Source organism: Chinchilla lanigera, unplaced genomic scaffold (assembly GCF_000276665.1).
Source record: "Chinchilla lanigera isolate Chin_1 unplaced genomic scaffold, ChiLan1.0 scaffold00049, whole genome shotgun sequence".
In the NCBI taxonomy this organism is placed as follows: Eukaryota; Metazoa; Chordata; class Mammalia; order Rodentia; family Chinchillidae; genus Chinchilla; species Chinchilla lanigera.
The window spans coordinates 17,034,900-17,058,509 of record NW_004955450.1 but is presented as its reverse complement, the minus strand read 5'-3'; the positions used below and the strand labels follow the sequence as shown (position 1 = coordinate 17,058,509).

Sequence of the window (23,610 nt, the reverse complement as noted above, 5' to 3'; positions counted from 1 at the left end):
TTGTATTGGTATAGTTGTACAACTACAATGAAATTTGTTATTTTCTGACTTCTCTATTTTTTTTAAAGAAGAATATGGCTCAATTTCAGAGGTTGCCTTTAAAGTTTATTAAACTCTTCAGCTGTTCATATTTCAGATCTTTTGAGACACCACAAACTGGATATAGTTAAAGCTGGGGTGTGTGTATGTGTATGAAATTAGTTTCTGTTGTTTGTCTTTCTTTCTTTGTCTGTTTGTCTGTTTGTGTGGTTGGCTGGTTGGTTTGCTTGTTTCTTGAGAAGGGGTCTCTCTCTGTAGTTTTTACTGGGCTTTAAACTCACACTATAGCCAGGGCTGGCTACAAATTAGCAGTGCTTCTCCTGCCTCAGCCTCCCAAGGACTGGGATAAAGGCATGTGCCATCATACCTGGCTTTAAATTGTTTCATTTTTAAAGGCTGTATTTTGAAATTCTGTGAGTGCATTTAAAGTTTAAGGCCATCATCAGCATCAGTGGGCATTAAGAGAACCATGACTTCTTAAAAATGTATACTTAATACAATTGCTGTTTTTTGAATATGGGAAAGAAAGAATAGATTAGCAAATTCAAACTTTAAGCACAGGAGATTCGGCACACTAGGCTTCATTCTAAGCAAGGGAAGATATTTGTATTGTAATTGGCTGATGACAAGAAGCTCACTACTACTGATCTTCCTTTAACTAGTAATGATTTTACTTGGGGAAGTTACTTATACTTTTTTTGTTTTTTTTTTGGTTTTTCTCCGGTACCGGGAACCGAACTCACGACCTTGCGCTTGCCAGGCAGGCGCTTTGCCGCTGAGCTAAATCCCCAGCCCTACTTATACTTGTATAATATCTTATTTCAAGCACTGTAACACATACCAGACAGGTATATTCATACTTAAACTAATTTTAAGCTTTTTAAAAACACTGCTAATGCTAGGATAGTTTCTGATTTCATCTTCTGTTCATATTCATTACAGATTTCAAACAAATTTTAAAGTATTGGCTATTCAAATTTTTTGTCTTTTTAACTATAGTTTAACTATAGTTTTAATGTGTAAACCAGTACATCTCTAATGTGCAAACGTTTATTAGTTTCCAAAAATAATCCAGTTCTAGAAATTGTGTTTTCTGCGGTTTGCTAGAATCTCTCCATCTCTGTGTTGCGGTTTGCTAGAATCTCTCCATCTCTGTGTTGCAGCCTGCTTTTCTACTCTTGCTCAGTGTGCTAGACTGGCGTGGCGGTGGGAGTGCCAGCAAACTTTCTCTGTAAAGGGCTTGTGTAGTAAGTGTGGTCAGCTTCGTAGGCCAGATGGTCTCTTAAAGCTGCTAGACTAGTGCTAATAGCATGAGGCAGCCACAGGTGATAGGTGTGGCTGTGTTCCCATAAAATGTTCTTTGTAAAATAGGCAGTAGGTCACAAGCCATAATTCGCCAACCTGCAGTAGACTCAAAGCATGTAAGTGTAATCTCTTCATCTTTAAGGTCCTGGGCCAGAGCTATTTTACTGACAGGTACTTTCTAGGATCATGATCTACTTCATTCTGAAATGTTTCTGACTGGGAGAGTGGTAGAGCCTCAATGCATAAAGTGAGTAGATGCAGTAGGGTTATAATTTCATTGAGATTTAAATATCACATTAGAGAATGATATACGGGGTAGTTTAAGGCATTGAAAGTAGGCCAGGCATGGTGACACTAAACTTAGCACTCTGAGAGGCTGAGACAAAGATTCAAGCCCAGCCTGTACAACTTAGTGATTTAGCAAGACCCTATCTTTTAAAAAAAAAAAAAAAAAAAAATTGCCCAGGAGTGGATATACTAGTAAATATTTGAAACAGTTGAGCTTAAGGTATTTAAGTAATCTAATTTAAACTTAGATGTGTATGTGCCTAATGATCACCCTTATCCTAGACAACCTTATTGTGAAACCTAAAGGAAAATGTAATTTCCAGCAGCTTGAGAATCATTTTCAAACGAAGTATGACTCTTCTCAATCATGTTGTGTTTCTGATTTATAATTAATATTTAATACAAAAGCTAAGAGAATCTTCTATCCCTTGTAAATACATTTTTTTCATGTTAGTCTCCATAAATTTACAAGAACTCTAGCTAGTATTAACAAATAAGCAAAACTCTTCCCAAGTTTTCTGACTTATACTTGATTTTACTTTGAATCAGTATCTTCCAAGATCACTAAAGATACATTTAAAAATTTTTAAAAATAGAAAACTAGGACTGGTGGTTGAGCATGCCCAGGGTTTGATCCCTAGCACCAAAATAAAAACAAAAGAGGGAAAAAAACCTTTTTTAAAAGTAATTTGAGTGGGAAAGTGAGAATGAGAAATTCTTTGCTATTAGAGTTGACTCCATGTTATAAATTTCCCATGAATATAAGAATTCTTTCTGTTATAGCCATTAGATACCATGTACTATCTGTGAATGAGGAAGTCTTTTAGGCATTAAGGATCTAACTGTATGTAAAACATGGGCCCTGTCTTCATGATGCTTACAGATAAAAGGTGACTTCAATCTTTGGAAAGAAGTATTTTTTAAATATTTTTGTGTTGAATAATTATTTTCCCCTCAGCACATAATACGGTACCCCGGAAATGCTTTTTTTTTTTTTTAATTAATGGGATAAAGAGGACTGTTAGCTGAGCACATACCTGTCACCCCAGAACTTGGGAGTCTGAGGCAGGAGGATCACCATGAGTGTGAGGCTAGCCTGGGCTACCTACTGAAACCCTGTCTCAAAAAACAAAACAAAACAAAAAAACCTGTGAAGCCATTGTGCTTTATACCTAGAATGGGGAGGATCATTTGTTAATGACTTTTTTTTCAAAACTAGATTTTTCATTTTCCTCCCCTAGTTGTTCCAAACTTCTAATCATCAAAAATATGTTAACTTGCTTTCTTTATATAAGAAACAATTATTTGTCCCATTTCCTCCCTCAATTATGAATTTAGAAGTATTTTTACACAAAAAGAAAAGAAAAAAAAGGAAGTTCCGCATAATTCAGCCATCAGCACTACCTCTACATTGTCTAGAATTGACCTAACTAAAAATACAGGGCCATGGTCTTCATGTGGCAGAAATATGGAAAAACCAGAATATGGAAAGCCTTTTTTCTAGAGGAAAGTTATGGTTTCATTGACATGAAAGCATAATGTGGTAATTTTCTCATATTAAATTCTCATACTAAGATTACCTTCAAGAATTCAGGCCTTTGTCACCATCTGTTTTGCTGTCATCTTTGTCCAAGCTACCTTTATCTCCTTTTTGAGTTATGTCAGTAGCTTCCCAGCTGGCCTCTCAGTTTTCCATCAGCTTTTCTAAACACAGAAAGGTTTTTTTAAAAAACAAAAAAGCCTCAAAGTAAAATCACATCATTCCTCTGTGCAGAATCTTCCGGTCACTGTCTTCTCTTGCTGTACAGTCCGAGTCCTTCAGATGGCTTAGAAGCCCTCATGATTGTCCCTGGAGCCTCTCTGGTCTCATCTTGTGTGATGACCCTCCCTGACTCCCTCCCGCCGTACCCAGCTCCTCACTGCTGCTCACAGATGCAAGCCCATCCCTCCTCAGGGCCGCTGCATGTGCGTGTACGCCGTTCTCAGTGCAAGCACACCACACTGCCGTGCTGTCCACGTGGCTGGGTTTCTCTTTGGTCGTGTGTGGTTTTATCAGTGGGGTTCTCTCATGACCATCCTATTCCCAAGCACCCCACCCTTCCCTGCTGTGTTTTTCTCCACAGCACTTAATACCATCTAATATACCCTAGTTTACTTATTCTTTTATCTGCCTCAGGAGCAGTTTGACAAATCAGGGGCTTTATTTACATTGTTCATTGATGTCTTTAGCACCAAAGTGCATGAAGATGCTCAGTAACTACTCGTTGAACAAAAGAGCAAATTCAGATGACCCACGCAGCCGTAGCTCTTCTTCCTGGGCCAACTAGTTTACTCAGAGAAGGTATAACCTGAGGTATCTTCAGAGAAGGAGAACATCAGGTGCATTTTAACCCTTACACTGTGGAACATTAAACATGTTTAAACCTTGTAAAACCTTTTTCAGGGATGAGAGCAAGAGTTCCACCACTGAAGTTACTCCCATTCATACGAACACAAACTGTGTCTCATATGTGCATTTGATTTCTGATGTGAGCTCTTAGCATTAGAAAACTGTGCTCTTACACTCATATATTCTTTATTAAGTTTTACAACAGTAACACAGTTTCAATCTTTTTCATGTATCAATCACTTCCGAGTGAAATAACCAAAGTAAGGTCAAGTCAGTGTTCTCAAGATCACACACTGTGAAGTTACTCTGCGGTGGCTGTTTCCCACCCTGTACTCTCTTCTTGGACCCTGTAAGCTTTCCAGCCTGTGTGTTAATGTCCACTGTCTTTGCTTGTAATGCACATCATAGTGTCTTTTGCCCCTCTGCTAAATTCTGCAGGCAAAAGGCACAAAGCTGGCATCTTTGAGTAGTGCAGAAGCCACACTCTTATGTAGATGGACTCCTGTAATACTTTGTTGCTAAAATTATGTCTGCAGAAGGTTCCATCTTCATGTGACAGAGTTGGCTGCAAGTCTTTCATTTTCTCCATGATGTTACTTTAAACATAAAATGTCTGAACTGCACATCAAATTACACATTATTGAGACACCAAAATTGTTGAGTGATTTAAACAATTAGTAAGATGTCAACAATTAAAAAAAAAATTTTGTTCTAGATACTGCATAGCCTTTAAGAAAGATAATAGTTCTAAATGAACATCTTACTAGGCAGCAGAAATGCATAACTAAGCTATTGTACAGATACTTCATTTGCTGGCATAAGTATTTAGAAGACAAAATATTTGGAATCTTAAAAGTGAGAAGTTGTGACTGTGTTCAGATTCCTTTTTTGGGTCTACCTTTCATTTCATGTGAAGCTTTAGGTTTTTAATTTTGTGGTTTGTAGTTACAGGTATAAGAATACAGTTTAAGGTTGATATGGACATTGGGTCTCATCTAAGTCAGTGAAACACGCTTCTGGCTCTCCAGAATAGTAATGTGACAAGACTTAAAAAGCTTTAAAAAACCTCACAGTTGTGTTGCATACTGAAAGAAGATGTCACATTTCGTTCATTGGAATTATTTCATCTCAGCATGGTGATGCTTCATTTCCCTTTTAATCAGAAGTCTAAATGACAGTTAAATGACTTTTGAGTTTTTCTTTTTAACAAGGAAAAATATTCTGTATAACTCAATAAAAGAGCACTTGGAAGGCAAAAATCTTTCAAAATAGGAGCAGGCTTGAGGGGTGGGGTAGATGATGAAAGGTTTTACTAGAGGTGAAGTGGCTAGAAGATCTTCAGCGTAACTTCATGCTTGCACTTCTCAGAAATGGTTCAGTGACCTACCGTGAGCCCCCGTACCCCCTGGGAGGCCACGCTGCAGTCTGGGCGCCTGTCTCCCCACGCCTGGTCCGGTGCTGCTCTGCATTCCGTATTAGAACGCCACTGTGTTCCGGGACCTGAACAGCTTACCTCACATTATCGAGAATACTGATGAATTACGAGAAGAGTATTTCTGTTCTACTGCATATACATGTCTTACAGACATATATGACTTAAGTTAACAGCTTTCACCCAGGTTTTATGTCAGTTTCTCAATAGACCTTGGCATTCTTTGGGTGATACACCACCGTTACTCATGATATATAGTAAATGTTAGTGTTTCATTTTTCCATGTTGAAGAAGGACAACTAACACCTTTCCTCTCCTTCCCTGTTTGTTATACTCTTCTCAGATGTGTTTTCAAAATGAAATATTTGGCTTTTGTTGAGAATGGTCATCAGAATTTAAAAGTAAGAAACCATTCTTTTAAAGATATGTCTTCTCATAAATTTGGGATCTGCGTGATTTTTTTCCAAGAGGTATGGCAATAATTAGGTTTGCTTTGTTAGTCGATCATTATAAATGTGAAGAAAGATATTTTGGGAGATTCTCAGTTTTTAATTATCCAGAGACACGAAGTGTTAAAAACTACCACCAGCAGCAAGAATTTTTACTGAAACAAAAAATACAAATTGTGGCAGAAATAACTAATGTTCAAATTATTTAGAGCTTTGGATTGCATATACTTGAAGTGATACTGGGCTGGGATGAAGAGGTTACTTCTGGACTCTAAAAATAAATATAAAATAAAGTTGAATACCTTGGTGCTGTTCCATTTCTTGTGAATTGAAACTTCCCAGCTCCAAAGAAAAATGTTACACAGGTTAAAAGAAAAAACAAAAAGTGGGTGACACTCTTGAAGAGAGAGATAAGTCAACCCAGGACCATGTTGAAAAAAATTGTTACCCTTTACAGGTGATTTAAAGTAACAGCAATTTCCTTACAGTGTTTGTTGTTATATTGCCTAACAAGCTCAAAACCTTGTCCTCTTCTTGAAAGCTCTTCAAAGTATTGGTTTACTGAGGAGTTTAAAAGCATGGGACCTTTGGTGTTTTTACTTAGATATACAGGGCTAGAAAGAGGGAGACAGGGAGGGAGAGAATAAGCCATCCTGAGATTATAGAGCCATCTGCAGGAAGATTATTGACTTGCAGTATAACTAATGATTGCCTTTACAGTGTTACTTCAAGTGGTAAATGAGAAGTGACAAACTACAGTTCACGTGGAGAAGGAAATGGGCAACCAAGAAGTTCAGAACTGGGTAGAGGGCCTCCCTCTAATTTTTCCAAGAGAACTAGCTTGTCATAGTGGATTTCTGATCAAAAGAAACATGCAGTTTGCTTCAGTTTTTATAGTCTCAATAATGATAGTTCCGTCTCACTGGAAGGGGTTTCTAATAGGGCCTTTTAGGACGTTGGCATGTTAAGCTCTGTTAGTGTGAATTTTAGGGAGTACTATTTATTTATGTAAGGAAGATACACATTTGGTTTATCCATCAGAGGATATGACTTTTTACACATCCTCAACATAGTCAGACAGTTGTTAAAGTGGGAATTAAACAAATAATCTTTTCCCCAAAAAATGCAGGATATTTACTAATTATTTCCATTGGCTATCCAGAGGAGTATTTTCTATTTTGTTAATTATTAAACATTTCTAAAACTCACATTAGACTTGAGATCTTTCTCAAGAAACAGTAAGAAATGTGCTTGTTCTGTGACTGAGACAGCTGCTGATGTGTGAGTTTTATCATGTGTCTGCTCTGCCTTGAGATATGGTTTGGCGGGTCCGTTTCATTTTGTTCTCTTGGTGATACTAACACATGCGCAGACTTGCACATGCTAAACATGCAGTCTACCACCAAGCAATATCCCCAGCTCCAAGAAATGTATCTTATGTGCTTTTTTTAATAATCCTTATTCTTACTCAGCTGCCGAATAATCAGTAGCAATACTCAACTAATTTTTTTTTGGCAGCACTGGAAAATGGACTAAGCATCTTACAGAGGTTAGGCAAACACTCTACTACTGAGCTACGTCCCCAGTCATTTTTATTTATTTAGTTTCGTGGTACCGGATATTGAACTCAGGGGTTGCCCTACCTTTGGTCTATATTCTCAGTACTTTTTAGTTTTTATTTTGAGACAGGATCTCACTAAGTTTCCTAGGCTGACCTTGAAATTGCGATTTTCCTGTCTCAGCCCTCTGAAGTAGCTAGGATTACAGGCATGCGCCACTGCCTCCAGCCTCAAACTAATCATTAACATGTACTAGTAAGTCTGATACTAGGGAATATTTAGGTACCATAATTAAGGCTTAATTGAAACAGTTTTTTCCTTAAGAGTATCACCTAAGTAAAGTTCACAAGACTAGGTCATTGATATTTAAGATTTTTCATATATTACAAAAATAGTAATCAGAAGCCTTTTTACTAATGATTGAGCAGCACGATGAGAGTGACTGTTGAGTAAGAAGAAGGGTTATGTAACAATTACCTTTAATGTGCACTGAATGTTAGTGGGCTGGGTTAAGAAGAATGTGCTGTTTCACTGGAGTTTTCATATGCTCATTTTGTTATAAAAGTAAGTTTGTTAAAATATGAGGATATTAGAAAGAGAACAATTTCCTCAGATGGCCTTTCTTGCACTGGAGCACATACTAGAAAAATCTGCAGTATAATGTTTCAGTATAGCTGGGTGTGGTAGTATACACCTGTAATCCCAGCACTCAGGAGGCTGAGGCAGGAGGATCATTGTGAGTTTGAGGCCAGCCTGGGCTACATAAGTGAGTTCAAGACCAGCCTGAACTGCGTAGTTGAGACCCTGTCTCAAAAAGACCAAAAAAAAAAAAAATTTTTTTTTTTTTTTTTTTCAGTATAAAGCCTGGGATGTAAGTGTCTGATGTAGTTGGCAGTGGTAACTAAAATTCTACACATTTAGCAGACATTATCACTCACACATCATTTCTGTCCAAGCTCAATTAGAAAAAGAAGGCATCAGGGAAGGAGGGTCTTTCTGTTTTGAGTTATTTTCTCATATACTATACTCTTAAATCTACACTCACCCTTACCTCCTTTATAGGCAGTAATTTATTTTACTGAGTTTTATCCTTTAGGGAAATGTAGAGTTCATCTGTGGAATTAATCATATGTGAACTTTTAAATTTGGTTTCATTTATTACCCTGAAAGTTTGTTTTCTAAGAATTGATTCACTTAGAAATAATGTTGAAATTTTTCATGAAATTTTTCATGAAGAATCCTATAACTGGATTTTAAATTTAACTTTTCTAGACAAATATCTGGCTTTTGAGGGCAATGGAGTGTTGGCTTGATTGTTCTAGAAGAATGTACAGTGAAATTAACTGTTAACTGATCTTAATTAGAGATAAATAATTTAGTTAAAGTTTTCATTGGAAAACTTCAGAATTTTTTGTTACTTGCTTAAGCATGATTTTTTATTGAATGGCTGTTAGAGTGTTACATACATCAGAGATAAAGATGAGTGTTACATACATCAGAGATAAAGATGAGCTAATAAAATAAATCAAAATACTGCATGGGTCATTCCAAGAGGTTTTGCCCAGCTCTCCAAGGAAGACCTCTTTCCTAATGAACAGAAAAATAAAAAAGAAGGCACTTTTTGTAAAGAAGCCTGGAATTTAATCTTAAGTTTCCCAGAAGTCCTTACCCTAGTATACTTTTAAAACATCTCTTTTTAACTCTTCAGAAAAGAGCTATAAATTGCACAATGTAACTTGTTCTTATCTACTTTAGGTTTCTGCTTGATAAATAAACATACATAAACATCACATCCTGAAAATCAAATTTTCCCTTGAGGGAAAATCATATTTGAAAATTCAGTAAAATGCAATAATCTTTGAACCAGGAATCATCAGTTAGCTGTAAAAAAAAAAAATGTAGGGCTACAAGTTGTATTTTTTAAAGTTTGACATTTTCATTAATCATGTTGCCTGTGTATACTGTAATGCCCATCTTGCTATAAAACTTCATTTAAGTTATTGGACTGGATGACATGAATACTGAGTTAGATTGTATAATCTTAGAATAACATAGTGATTATGTAGAATTGTGGATGGAAAAAATTTAGGATAAAAAGTGCATGACCGTTCAGGACTCCTGTGCAGACTACACGCCTGTCTGAAATTGGCCCTGTCTCCAGCTGACTCATTTTGTCAGACTGAGTCACAGGATTAACCCTTGACATGTTCCTTTAAGGGAAAAAAAGGCAGAGATTAAACAACTGCATTGACAAGAGCAGCACTTGATCCATCTATATGCATTTTTTCCTGTAATTCAATTCTCCTTAGGAAAAAAAGTGTACTGCAGCTGTTGCATAGTTCTTTAAAAACGATTCTGAGGAAGAGAAAAAAGACTATCATGGAAGGTAATTTATAATTGCGGTAAAGCAAATGAACTACATTAACCAGTTTTAGTTTCCTTTGGAAAAGGCAAACTTCAAAACGATGGTATTTTTGAATGACAAAAGACCTTTCCATAACAAACAAGTGGAATATATGAACATTTTATCTAAGTTGCCATCAGTTTTCTTAATGATACACTGTTTTTGAGGGAGAAGTCTAACAGTACATAGACACAGGGACGCATACAGTTTGTTTGTTAAGTTTCTACGTCTAATCGCAACTTAGGCAGTATTGTATACCAGATGACTACTTGGGAGGAGAGGCCTCACTTATACATTGATGGGTTTTGTGTCTGCTTTTGAGAGAAGGAATGAAAAGTAAGAGCAAAACTTCTAAATAATTACTCAACAACTGTTTAGAAGCTATTCTGTGTCACATTCAGATCACAGGATAAGAACAAATCTTTACCCGTTGCTTAGCAAACTGACTTAAGGACAAGTAAAAGAAGTTTGATTTTATTACTTGTCTTTACTCTGAATTTCTTTTTACCTGAATGTTTGTTTATTCCCTTTAGATTGTTATGGCATACCTCTAAAATAAAGGGCTACTGATGAAGTGTTAAAATTACCATTGTGCTTTAGTAGCCGCGTTTGCATAGTTGGAGTTACATTATGCTGCTTGTTTCATTAGACAGCTAGTATTCTCTCTTTTTTTGTCAAGCACCAGAGAAATAAGCTTAATTACTGCAGGTGGATTTTTAAAATCAATATAAATTCTTTTCAGGCTAAAGCAGTGATTGTACAAAGAAAATGAAGTACACATTGTTAGTACATTACGGCTCCCTCGTCTCTTTATTACTCCTTAATTTCTATTGAAAATTGCTTTTATTTTTAATAACAGAAAAGGAAATTTTTAAATGATTGATTTTCCTTTTTTTAAAAGTAGCTGTTCTATTAATAGAGAAAGACTTTCTATGAAAGACTAAAATTTACTTGAATGGTTTTAAGGCATGGCATTGTTAATTGTGAATCAAAGCTTTTTACACAGTTCTCCAAGGATTGAAATGGGTCTTTGTGGTCTCTCAGGAGGGAGGAAGTTACACACCACTCTGCAGACTGGCATTTTAATAGTCTGCTGTACAGTGATGTTCTTTTGCAGCTGCTGCTTAGCCTTTTCTTTATCTGGAGAGTGTGGGGAGGTTTTGTTGTTGTTCCAATACTATCAGCTTTTAAAACATTGTGAAATGAGATGGCCTTATGGTCTGATCCAGTTTTATTACTCTGATTTGATCAATATGTTTAACAAGAATGGGGTTTTTTGGTCCCTTACGGGATATCCCTAGAATGTCTCATAGAGGAGTCTGCTTTGTGAAAGTTGCCTTGAAACTTAAGTGATGTGCCCTCTTCCTGCAGCTTGTGGTTCTCCTCGGATGAGTTCAGTCCTGTGGGAACCTAGGAGCACCCAAGGAACTGGCACAGGTTTTGCTCGTGTGGAGTGAGAAAGACATTGGGCGGTTCTGTGTTTCTGGGTTAGAGTCCACACCAAAAGATAAATTAGAAAACTGTCAAATAGCGAAGTATTTTTATGAGAGAGAAACGTGTATTTGAAGACAACATTTAAAACCTTTTGACTCAAAGTATTACCGTGCAATAGAAAAATCTGAGACATTTATTCCCACCCTGATTACTTTTTCCTTTCTGAGAAATTTGAGTATTAACATAAAACAAGAATAAAGTATTCTTTAAGAACAGTAGTGAACTTAAAGACTTCAAGAAAGTCTTAGTTTATTAGCTGCTATATACATTTTTGTCTGTGCATAACACCAGCCTTTCACAAAGGGAAAATAAAACTTTTATTTTTTTCTACTTACATTGCCCAGTTGCTTATTACATATTAGATGCTCTACAAAACTACATTTCATTATAAACTTTTTGTTAATGTCGTAAATGCAAAATTCAAGGAACTTTATAACTGAAAATCTATACTATCAATGTTTTTATTTTAAAAACAGGTGATTGGCTTTTAAAATAATTTTCCTGTCTTTAAACTTTTTAATGAAATGTTCCTTTCAAATTTTAATACAAGTTTTATAACTTAAAAATAAGCGTGGTTTGTTCTAGCTAGTTAAAGATGGTCTGCTTTCTCCAGAAGTGATTTTATATAAGGCTTAACTGTCTAGATCCGTTTTAATATATGTGATTCGGTGTTTCCAGTTCCTAATGGCCTGATCATGTGTTTATCAAAGTTGGAAGCAACTTTCAGCGATGCCAGATGGTAGTGTTGCAAGAGGTGTAGCAAGCAAGGTCTCCCTGCCATAAGTACTCTAATTAAAACTAAAAACAGATAAACAGAAGATCTGTCAGTTTGCTTTCCTTTGTGTGTGCCTCTGTGCGTGCGTGCGTGCACGTGTGTGTGTGTGTGTGTGTGTGTGTGTAAATGGCAAAATTAGTAATTCCTTGGAATATTATCTTTAGGGCATTGTATCTATTTAGAATTTGTAAATGAGTTTCTTTTAATTCCATAAAGTTTGCCTAATTGATACCCTCCACCAGTGCAAGGACTTGATGGGAACTGAAAGGGTGGCTCCCAGCAGAAGCCCTCCCTGTGTGCCCTGGGAGTTGGTTCAGTCCTGTTTTGCATAAGTTCCTTTTTGAGTAGAACCATGTGTGGGTGCGTAGTACTGAAGACTTTCTGTTTGCCTGAGTGGATGTATGTCTCGGAGAAAACCTGTGTGCCTTAGCTGCAAACGGGAACATTCTCAGAATCAACATGTACTGTGCTTATCCTGTCCCGGGAATGGGCAGTAGTTCCCTGATGTATTACTACAATGGGAAAACGGTAAGCCCTTCTCTTTGTTCATGTGGCTTTTAAGGGACTTGTTTAATAGAAAGCAGTGTAGTTTAATTGGTTTTTAGTAAAACCTGTAAGGTTTTGTTTTATTTTCTTCAATAAATTAGATTATATAAATAGTGTTAGTAAGGGCATTCTTCGACACACTCAATAGTTGTTTTATTTTTTTTAAAATACTTTAGAAAATAAACTTGGATTGGTGAGTTATTTTTAGCCTGATGTCTTTACTAGCATTGAACTTGAAAGTACATTTGTTTATATGCTTTCATGTGTTGTAAACATGTTATTTATATTTAAGAAACACACACGCACAGACATTTATTATTATTCGATGCTTTGTAGATAGAAGAAAAGATGAAAGTCATTGTGGATATTCATAAAAATAACAAGTATGAAGCTCTGGGAGTGATTAGGGAGCAGTTTGCCAGTGAGGGCCGTGTTTCCTGTTTGGAGTCCCAGGTCCACAGCCCGACTTTTCTGGGGTGCCATCTGTTTCTCATCATACTAAAATTTTGACCCTGTGCAGATTCATAAAATAAATCACTATCTTTAAAGGAATGCATTTGTACATGTTCCAAAGAATATTTCCCTGGTCCATTTATAACACAGGGTTAGGTGTTTAAAATAATGCTTTCTTATGTCATTAAGATTTTTCTTTTAAATACTTAGTATTATGTAAATTATATAAATATATTAAGTATTTATTAAGTAATGCACTTTATGCACAAATTATCTTTAAAGCCCCAGAGGATTCTGATAATTTTAAAAAGAATGAACTTTTTTTGAGAGATTTAATTGGAGTTATCTTTGTAACATACTTAATAAATTTCATTAAAGTGTTACACTAATAACAACTTCAATTTGTGTACCAGAAATTAAGAATTTTTTTTTCTTAAGCTTCCCAAAAGTAGTTTTCCTCAGATGTCTTATAACCATTTCATATGTGGTTTTAGTGATTTTTGGAGAGGAGGGTTGTTGTTAGTGTTTGAAGTGATAAAAATCAAAACTATATTATTCTAATGTAGATGTAAAAATGAGATGTGTAGTCCTCTCCCTTTTTGCCTGCTGACTTGTTTTAAAGTAGCCTGTAGTCATGAGCAGGGGAGAGAGAACTAAGGAAAGCACTTTTTTATTTGCTGACTGCTTTTGTGTGAGACCTTCGAATTCAGCCAGTCATTCAGTTGTGAACTTTCAGGGAAGCTTAGTTTATGACAAGCCAGAATATCTTTAAACTCATTGAAAGTACATCTTCCAACTGCCTATAGGAAGCAGACCTTTAGAGAAAGTCAGAGATAGCCTGTGTGGATAGTGTAAGTGAAATTTTGATCTCTAATAATTTTCTAGCCAGCTGCCTTTCATATGTGAGAATATTCTTCTTTTGTGTCTCTTTGAAGATGGTATGTGGGATGTGTATGTGTGTGCACACACGTGAGTTCAGTTAAATTAATTATACAGAGCCCCTGAAGCAGAGAAGCTATAACTCAAACTGAGTTTAGATTTTATTTTAAGAGCACAGATCACTCTGTTACAGCATATCTCTTTGTTCTATGCTGAGCAGTGGTGGTGGGGACAGCTTTGATAGGATAGTATTAAGTATTTACAGGCTTATGGTAGATGGCCTGGCTGGTGTAATAGAGCAGTGTAGCCCAAAAATTGATAGTTTGTGTCTGATACAGGGCAAAGGTGACTTACATGTTCTTGAAAAATGCATATTGTATTAGCCCTTCTGAATCATGAGACCCTAGCCTTACGTGTATTTTATCTTCCTCTAGTTATAAAATCTATTAGTCTGTAACAGCTTGTTTTCTTCAGTAAGACAGTTGTGTTCTGTAATTATTTTGGGTAAAGACTGTGTAAATGCATCGTCTGAGTATATAGGAAATGTTTGCCTATCAGTGCTTTGCAATAAAAACTAACAATTTCATTCATACTTTCTAGACTTAGTGGAAACATACTTCCTCACTGGGGTTATGAATGTTTATATAATTCTTGTGTTGAACAGGTTAAATTTGAACCAAAGGAATAGAACACATTAATTTTTTTTAAATGCTAATAAGTTCACATTCAGTTCATTTATAACATCCCATTGCAGATGTTATGACAAAGTGGGAAAATCCTGAGCAGTTCTGGTCCTAAACAAAGTGCCTTTCCGTTTCCAGTTTTTAAGTTTTCAAGTTAATTCCATACATTTAAAGCTGTTTGTGATCTTTCATAAAACTGAAGAGACTCTAGGAACTGACAGGTTAATCACAAAGAGGAAGAGGCTTTTTGTTTTTTTTTGTTTTTTTTGTTTTTTTTTTTGGTTTTCCTCCGGTACCGGGAACCGAACTCACGACCTTGCGCTTGCCAGGCAGGCGCTTTTGCCGCTGAGCTAAATCCCCAGCCCGCTTTTTGTATTTATTACCTAAATTTATGTAGCCAGTATGGTCTTGTTGGGAATATAACAGATTTGAGTATATGTGTGCAAGAAAAAAAACCAAAATGTTAACTGTTTTTTTCCCCATTATTTGAAAATAGATTAATGTTCTATGTCATATGTAACTTTTTATTATGTAACTGTATTATGCATCATGGTATAAGGTATTAAGATATGTTTGTGTTAGAGAAATTAAAATTATTTTGAAGGGGCAGGGATGTAGCCTAGTGGCACAGCGCCTGCCTGGCAAGTGCAAGATCCTGAGTTCAATTCCCGGTACCAAAAAAAAAAATTATTTTGAACATTATCCCTTTTTAAGGCTTTAAAAAAAAAGCAAGGAATAGTGATTTTCTGAGGCTTCTATTTAAGAACTCAGCCTACATTCAGTTATCTCACTGATATAAACAATACCCTTTATCCAGAGACGCAGAAAGTCTTTCTTAGACTTCAAAGAGGAGAATTGAGAGGAAAGGATTGTCATGTTTTCTTTACTTTGAAGACTGAAGTTTCAACCTCTCTCCCATCTAAGCAGCCTCCATTTGTTTTTATAGACATGATGGTCTTTTTTATTTTATCAGAGGGTTATTTTAATCTTATGAGAGGTACAGTAGAAATTTAAATTTTAAAACTCAGACTAGAGCAGGCCTGGTGGTGCAGGCCTGTGATCCCAGCACTCAAAAGGCTGAAGCAGGCAGACTGCCATGAGTTTAAGATGAACCTGAGCTGCAGTGAGTTCAAGGATAGCCTAGACTATATAGCAAAACCCTGTTTTAGAAAACAGAAACAAAAAAAACTCAAGCTAGAAACACATTTTGAACGTCATGCTTCTCTGGATAGAATCTGTGGAAGAAGAAACAGAAACTAGCATGATTGCAGGGAGTACTCCTTGCCAGGAACTATGCTGGGAACTTTGTGTTCTCATCTTGTCAGCCTCATTTTTGACATATTTCTATACATAAGGAAAATGAGATGCAAGGAAGTTAAGTAGCTTGTTCAAACTCCACCCAGTTAGTGCTGAGATCAAAATTTGAACCAAAGTCCATTACCCAAGATCAGTTTTCTATTTTATGTCATCTAAGGACAAGTGAATTACCCTGTCATAGCAAAGGGCTAGACTACATTTGCCCTTACTACCATTTGTTTTAAAATACTCTGCCTTGGAAAGAAAGTGTTCCTAGGCAAAACACTAGGCTTTTTTACAACTGTATTTTGCATATGTGATCATAGTAACAGTTTATGAATACTGATTGATGTGGTTAGTCAAGGAAATTTTTATCATTTTTAGTTTAAGAATTTAAAATGATCCTAGTATGTTTAAAAACTCAGGAAATTAGACTAACCATGTCTCTTCAAATAAAATTGATGTACTGAAAACCAATTTAGCCATGATTGTTGGTATCTGACTGCCAATGTAATTATTTTTCATGAGAATTACAAACTAATTACTAATAACTAATTACTGTATAAGTTCTTTAAGACTTGTTTCTCAAATAAAATTTTTCATAAATAAAAGCACAAAAATCAACATGGGAGTGTACAGAGCTACATTTTTGCTTTGTTGAAGGGTTTATTGCCATTATCATAAGAAAGTACAATTAAGTCAAATTTCTAGACTGTATGTGAGCCAGATAGTGAAATGAAACATTTTTATGATAAGGAGAACATGAAGTCATACAAGACTTCTCTGAACAGAGTGCTAAAGACATTGAAAGACACAGGATTTTGGATAAATCAACTTCAGATTTATTGTGTTGTTGTTGTTGTTGTCATTTTTCTGTTTACCAAAATTATCCAAGATTATAGGTATGAAACTGGTTTGTTTTTCTTGATTCACGTAGATACAAATGAAGCGAATAAGTCAGTGTTTGGGGGTTTTTCCTTGCTTTTTTTCCCCCCAGTGCTAGGTATTTAGCCCAGGGCAATATGCATGCTCAGCAGGTAGTCTACCACTGAACTATCTCACCAATTCCATGAAATTCTTATTTTAAATAGAGATAGCTAAATATAGATAAGCCCATATTGATATGTTTAATATATTGCCCTAGAAGACAAGATTTCTTAGACATTAGTTTCTCATGAAAAAATTATAATTATTAGGAATTATCTTCCAATAGTATTTACAGCATAAACCAGTGAAATGTGCCCAGTATTATTGTTAATAAAAATGTGTCTGATGTACTACAAAACTTTTCCTCACAATTAAAAATTATTAATAGTCACCTATGATTATTGTACAGCAAAAGCAGTAATTGGAAAGATATTTTGCATTGAAAGCTAGAATTCTTATTTCTAAAGAAGTTTAATTTACCTATTGACATATCTCTAGAAATTTGGGGGAAAGGCTGTTGGTCATTTTACTTAGGAAACTGTTGAAAATAAGCATGTGTTAACCCTTGAACAGCAGTCCTCAGTGTGTGTGTAACAGGTGAGCTAGATGAGAAGAGCCTTCCACTGAGAGGGCTTGTGTCCCTGTGTCAGCCCTTACACTTCAGGCGTCGCGCTTTACTAGCCCCATGGCTACAGCTTCGGTGCACTTGCCCTGGAACGATCTAAATACTCCCTCCTTAAGCTAGCTTAGAGTTATAGTAACTCCAGCAGCAGACTGGCTTTTACAGCAGAATTTGCTGTCTTTATGTAATATGTATGTTACGTAATATTCCACTGAAAGCACTGAGCTAACTTACCAAAATGCTTCATGTCATTTTCCTTGGGGTTATGTTTTAGTTTTGATTAGAGAAGTGACAGGTAAAAAAGAAACACCTAAATTTCAGGAACTTTAAAATTTAGTTTCAAGATGTATTTTTTTTATCTCAGGGTATACATAAAATCATACAATTTTAGATCCACATAATGGATCCAAATTGAGCAGAAAAACATAGAAAATTATTTTTAGTAAAATCTTTAATTTCTCCTTATCTGTCCAGCACTCTTACTGGAATGAATATAGTTATTAAAGTAAAAGTCTTTTTTTGTTTTGACTTTTTTTTTTTTTTTTGGTACTGGGAATTGAACTCAGGACCTTGCGCTTACCAGGCAGGCACCTGTGCCACTGAGCTATCTCCCCAGCCCTTTAATAACACTTTTTAAACGACCTCTTTTTGCTAAATTCAGGTCCTACTAAGTTCAAAAATAGTAGGCAACTTCTTTGTTTGTAGAATATACATTCTTTGTATGTAGAATCATTATTTTTATGTCAAAAGATGCGTTACCTTTCTGAAGCAGCTCTGAGAGTCCTCTTTCATGAGTGTCTTCGGTTGCACTGTCATGGCCACTTTGGTGTACTGAACTGACTCACAACATTTACTTTTCAAGATCTTTTGACTCTGGGGAAAAGCCGGATGTCACACAGTGCCAGATGTGAATAAGCTGGATGAGGATGAACTGTAATGTCGTCATGAGCCTGCCTCTCAGTTGGATGGCACTCAGCAGCCGCATTCATGGCATTTTTTGATCACACCTTGTAAAGACACTCCACTTCCAGAACTGCTTCAGAAAGTGGCAAAAATGATAGGATAAGTGTGTTCGAAGCAAGGGAGAGTGTTCTGAGGGGGATTAGTGGCAGTGTGTCTTGCGTTATAAAATTTTTTTAAATTTAAACACTCAGTGTGTATTTTAATCAGATCTTACACTGTGCAGAACAGGAACAGGTTAATCAGCAGTAATTTGAACACTAAAAATTAAACTGTAATAAGCGTCACCCAGTTTCTGTTAGTGCTGACTGTTCAGTGTACATATTTTTTAAAATTATATAACCAAAGGCTTAATTATAGTTTTCATTTTAGTGTTTGACTTGGACTTTTCTTTTTCCCATTGATCTAGACTTTTTTTCCTTTCAAGTTTTAAGTACTCAGCTAGGTCTTATGAAAACTTTAATAGAAGATATCATTGTATGAAAATCAGATATAATGAATGTTCTTGATTATAGTATCAAATTTTCATTTAAAAATTATGATGGTAAGGTAAATTGACCAAATAATTTTATTTTACTATGGTAAATGAATGGAAATTGTACTGAAGGTAATTTCTGTTATTAGGATAGAACTTTCATGTATTGAAGGTCCATATTAGCACATATTAAAGTATATAATGATTTTGAACATAATGGAATTTAAAGAGAGGTATTCAGATCATCTTGTGAAAAAGGGCTAACAAAAGTCCAAACATAATGAAATCTTGGTAATTAGTTCTGTTTTGGAGCATGTTCAGAAAAATAGATACGCTTTTCAATATTTCTTCATCCAAAATTAGGTGACAGTGTTCCCAAAATGTTTGAGAATTTAGGCTAGTTTCATAGACCTCAGAGTTTATAAGAATTTAGAATATTTATTTCAGAATAATATATATGATCATTAACTGCTAAATAAGTGAGAATGATGTAAATCAGTGTTCACTATAGTAACTATTAGTCACATACGGCTGTTTAATAAAACAAATTAAAAATTCCATTCCTCAGATGTACTATCCACATTTTGGATGTTTCAGTGGCCGTGTGATGAGTTTGTTGTGGTACAGGAGTGGTACAGAGATTTCCATGAGTGGGTCCGCTTACCTTGATCATTCATCTTCTGTTCTGTGGAAAGTTCCATGGATGAGAACATACAGTTACGAGAAAATACCTGTCTGCTAATCGTTTGGGTCATTTAAAAATATCAGCCATTACAAAGACTGATCTGTTTATCTCTTTTTATCCAAAGCTTCTACTTCTTTGTACCTTTCCTCAGTCATTATCAGGAAGTCACTATGCTTTCCTACCCCACAGGGATAGTTTCAGTATCAATCACAGGAAGAATGCATTGAAATCAGGACCAATTAAAGAAAATTCCACAAAGACAGACTCCCTCTGTCCTGCTTGGATGATTCCTTCATTCAGTTTAGACATATGGGTGACTCCAAATTCAGTTCTCTGCTTAGAGTTCTTAAGGTTGGTCTTGCCCTTGTTTGTATGAGCTGAAACATTCCCAAGATCATTGTGTAGTGGCTATTAAGAGTAACTGCAAATATTCATCCTTAAATTATGCTGTCCTATTTTTAAAAGTCACTTTGAGGTGGGTGAGATGAGGACGTTGAAGGTATTGATGAGTTTGTTCTTTTCAGCTGGACTTAGTGGTGATAAAACCGAGGTATCAGATTTTCATTCTTTTAGGTTAGGATTATCTCTTCATCAGATACTCACATCTTCTCTTACTACCATTCTTCAAGGGAAATAAAATGCTTAAGAAAAATAGATGGTCACATTACAGCTGCCAGGAACCTGGCTTTCTGAAATGTAGACTAGAATTATAAAGAAAATTTCTGTCTACCACAGTTTAATAAAACATCTTAAAGTACTTAATTGTACTTTTTTCTGTTCTTTTTAAAATAGTTTGGCTCCTGATAGATTTTAATCATCTTAAAGCATACATACTTCTTTCTCTTAATTTTAAGATTGTTTGCTGTGATACAAAATCATCCTTGAAATTAAAATGTATGATTAGATCATTAACTAGAAGAAAAAAAACCCTAGCATCAGTGTGCAGGTGATCAGATGACATAAGCAGTCTGGTTTTAATTTGTGGCCAGTACTGATTGTAACTAGGAAGGGACTTGCTCTTTTTGTGGAATTGGCTCGCTATTTCCTTACATCTGGAGTTAATAAACTCTTTGAGACCACATCAGTTGTTCTTTGCCGCAAGAAGTCTTTGATCTGAAAAATAGAGACTGGCACGGCGGCTGCTTCACAAAGTTACATCTGTGTTTTTGCAAGCTTTGGTTAGGATACTAAATGTAGAGTTAGAAATGCTATTTGTCGGGCCTCTGTGAATAAGACCATGTATTTGAAAATCTTTTTATGATGAAAATTTTGAACTTGTATTAGAACATAAATGATACAATACTAGAGTTTTTATCATTTTTATTTATAGGAGGTAACCTTTAAAACTCCATTTTTTCAAAGCCTATTTATAAAGACTGACTTTAAACATAAACTTTACTTCCAACACAGGCCTATTTTTTTCATACATCTTCAAAATTTTCCAGAAAGTAGACAAGGGTCTTCTGCTGTGTGTGGTTTATCTTGGTGTCCTTGCTATCCTTAACAATTGTCAATTAATTATTATGTGATCAAATTTTTTCTTTAGCAACAATTTGTAAATCCGTAAAGTCGAGTATCTTCCTTCACTTTCTTTTGTAATTGCAAACATTCGAAAATTCAAGAGCATAAGTCGTATGTAATATACAGTGAACTGAATAGGATGAATGATAAAGAAGTAAAATCACAAATTATGTAGAAATTTAAAGGATCAGATTATAAGGGTTTTTTGCATGAAATAATCCATCAGAACTGTTTTTTCATAATTATCAAGTGTGCGACTTATATTTCAGTCTGTGACCTAATATAATTAAAGAATTTTACATTTTATACTTCGCAAACAAGAGTGATGTTTATAGTAAATACACACTTGTGATAAAAAGCGTGTGCTAGGATGCCGTCTTTTGAATTTGATTTGCGTTGGTATTTTCTGGCTAAGTCTGTGGATTTACTTACTCTTCGTTGTGTGTAGTTTCAGTCTAGTTTGGGAAAATCTGTATACAAAGGACAAAGGACATCCAGTTGTGGCTGAGATTAGAGCTAAAACTTGATTAAAAGAAAATAGTCTTTAAGTTCTTTCTTGAAAACTTTGCCTACCTGTCAGCCTAATGCATTTCCAACACATTTAGAAGTTATTTAATTCTAGCATAATCTTTTATGAAATAGCTTTAAACTAGAATAGTATGTTTCATATATATAATGAACAAACTTTTATCTGCCATATCCCCAATCTGGGGTTCTTCTGGATAATTCGTAGGAATGTATCTTATATTGGCCCAGACTTCTCAGGTACCACAGATATATGTTTTTGCATCTGGGATATGAAAAGTAGGAAGCAAACCTGAATGCCAATCCATTCAAAAGTTACACCTGTGCCAGAATTATTAAGCCTCGCAAGAAGAGTAAAAACAAGTTTCTAAACCTTTCATTTGGGAGAAGTTGTGTATATATAAAGCCCTATCACAGAAAAACTCTTTAAGAGACAGCATTTGAAGATTAACGGCTATATTTAACCACAGTACTACTCCTATTGGATAATCAAAAGATGATGCTATGAGCTCATTCTTACGCTTAGTTTGTACCAAGGCAGCGTGCTGAACATCTTATCACTGTCTCCTCTGCTCCTGCATCAACCCTCAGACGTGTAGTTCTGTTGGCACCGTCTTACATGAGGACGCTGAGTCTCAGGAAGGTTAGGGTGATTTGCAGAGGTCTTTACAGATAGCTTATGAATATAGAATTGATAGTTTATGTCAATAAAAATAGTTCCCATTTTAATCTTAGAGTACTTTTTTATTATTACGTATAGTATTTAGAAGTATATGCTTGAGATTAAAAAAAATCACAAATTACATGGAAGATTATAAAGTACAAATCCTTTTTCACAATTCAAAATCCAGAGTTGTAACCAGTTTTCAATATCTGTGTGTAATTGCAGAAATTTTGTTTGTACAATCAAAAGTATGAATTTTTTACACATGCTTCCATAATTTTAATGTTACCTTCCTCCAGTTAAGTGAACAGTTAAGAATTTTTATTTTGCAATGAAATTTAATGGATGTACCCTTTACTAAAACAAAAGAAACTATTTTATAAACCGTTCACAGTAGCTTTTCTTTCTCTTATTCCTGAATCTTTGTTTACTTTTACAGACAATACATTACTTTACTTTTTTTTTTTTTTGGTTTTTCTCCGGTACCAGGAACCGAACTCACGACCTTGCGCTTGCCAGGCAGGCGCTTTGCCGCTGAGCTAAATCCCCAGCCCCCATTACTTTACTTTAAATGTTATTTGTTTTCCTTCTTGGTTTTAGAAGTTGTAAGAATGGTGTGATTATGTTTGATCATTGTTTTGATCATTGGTGCCTGTTAAGTTTAGAATGGAAATGTTGATCATTTACTAATTGAAAATGTTCATAGTTTATTTGAAGCAAAGGTTTACAAAAGGACATTAATACTGTTTTAACAAATTGTTATATTTCTCTTAATGTAGCCCCACACTTTAAAGAATTAAAACTGCTCAGCAGAATTTGGTTTTAATATATCTGGTAACGCTGTTAAGTTAAAGAAGTTACTGAATAATCGTGTTGCACCTCTCAGTTACCTTTTAATAGTAACAAAAGATAGCAACCTTTTATCTAATTCATTTTTATTTTCTTTGATAAATATTGTGAATTTTATCGATAAAATGAATTTTATTATCCCACATTTTACCATACTATCTATTCTTTTTTTTTTTTTTTTTTGGTTTTTCTCCGGTACCGGGAACTGAACTCACGACCTTGCGCTTGCCAGGCAGGCGCTTTGCCGATGAGCTAAATCCCCAGCCCCCATACTATCTATTCTAAGGACATTTGTTAGCCCACTCTATTTTTTTTCTTGTTTTTGTTTTTTGAGACAGCGTTTCTATGTAATTCAGGCTGCCTTTAAACTCACTATGTAGCCCACACTGGC

At 35.3% G+C, this 23,610-nt stretch overlaps 1 protein-coding gene across 2 annotated transcripts in view; it reads left to right on the top strand.

The window, feature by feature from the left end:
- Tcf12 (transcription factor 12) overlaps positions 1 to 23,610 on the top strand; it is a gene marked incomplete at its 5' end in the record, with an annotated part of 395,275 nt that overhangs the window by 316,755 nt on the left and 54,910 nt on the right.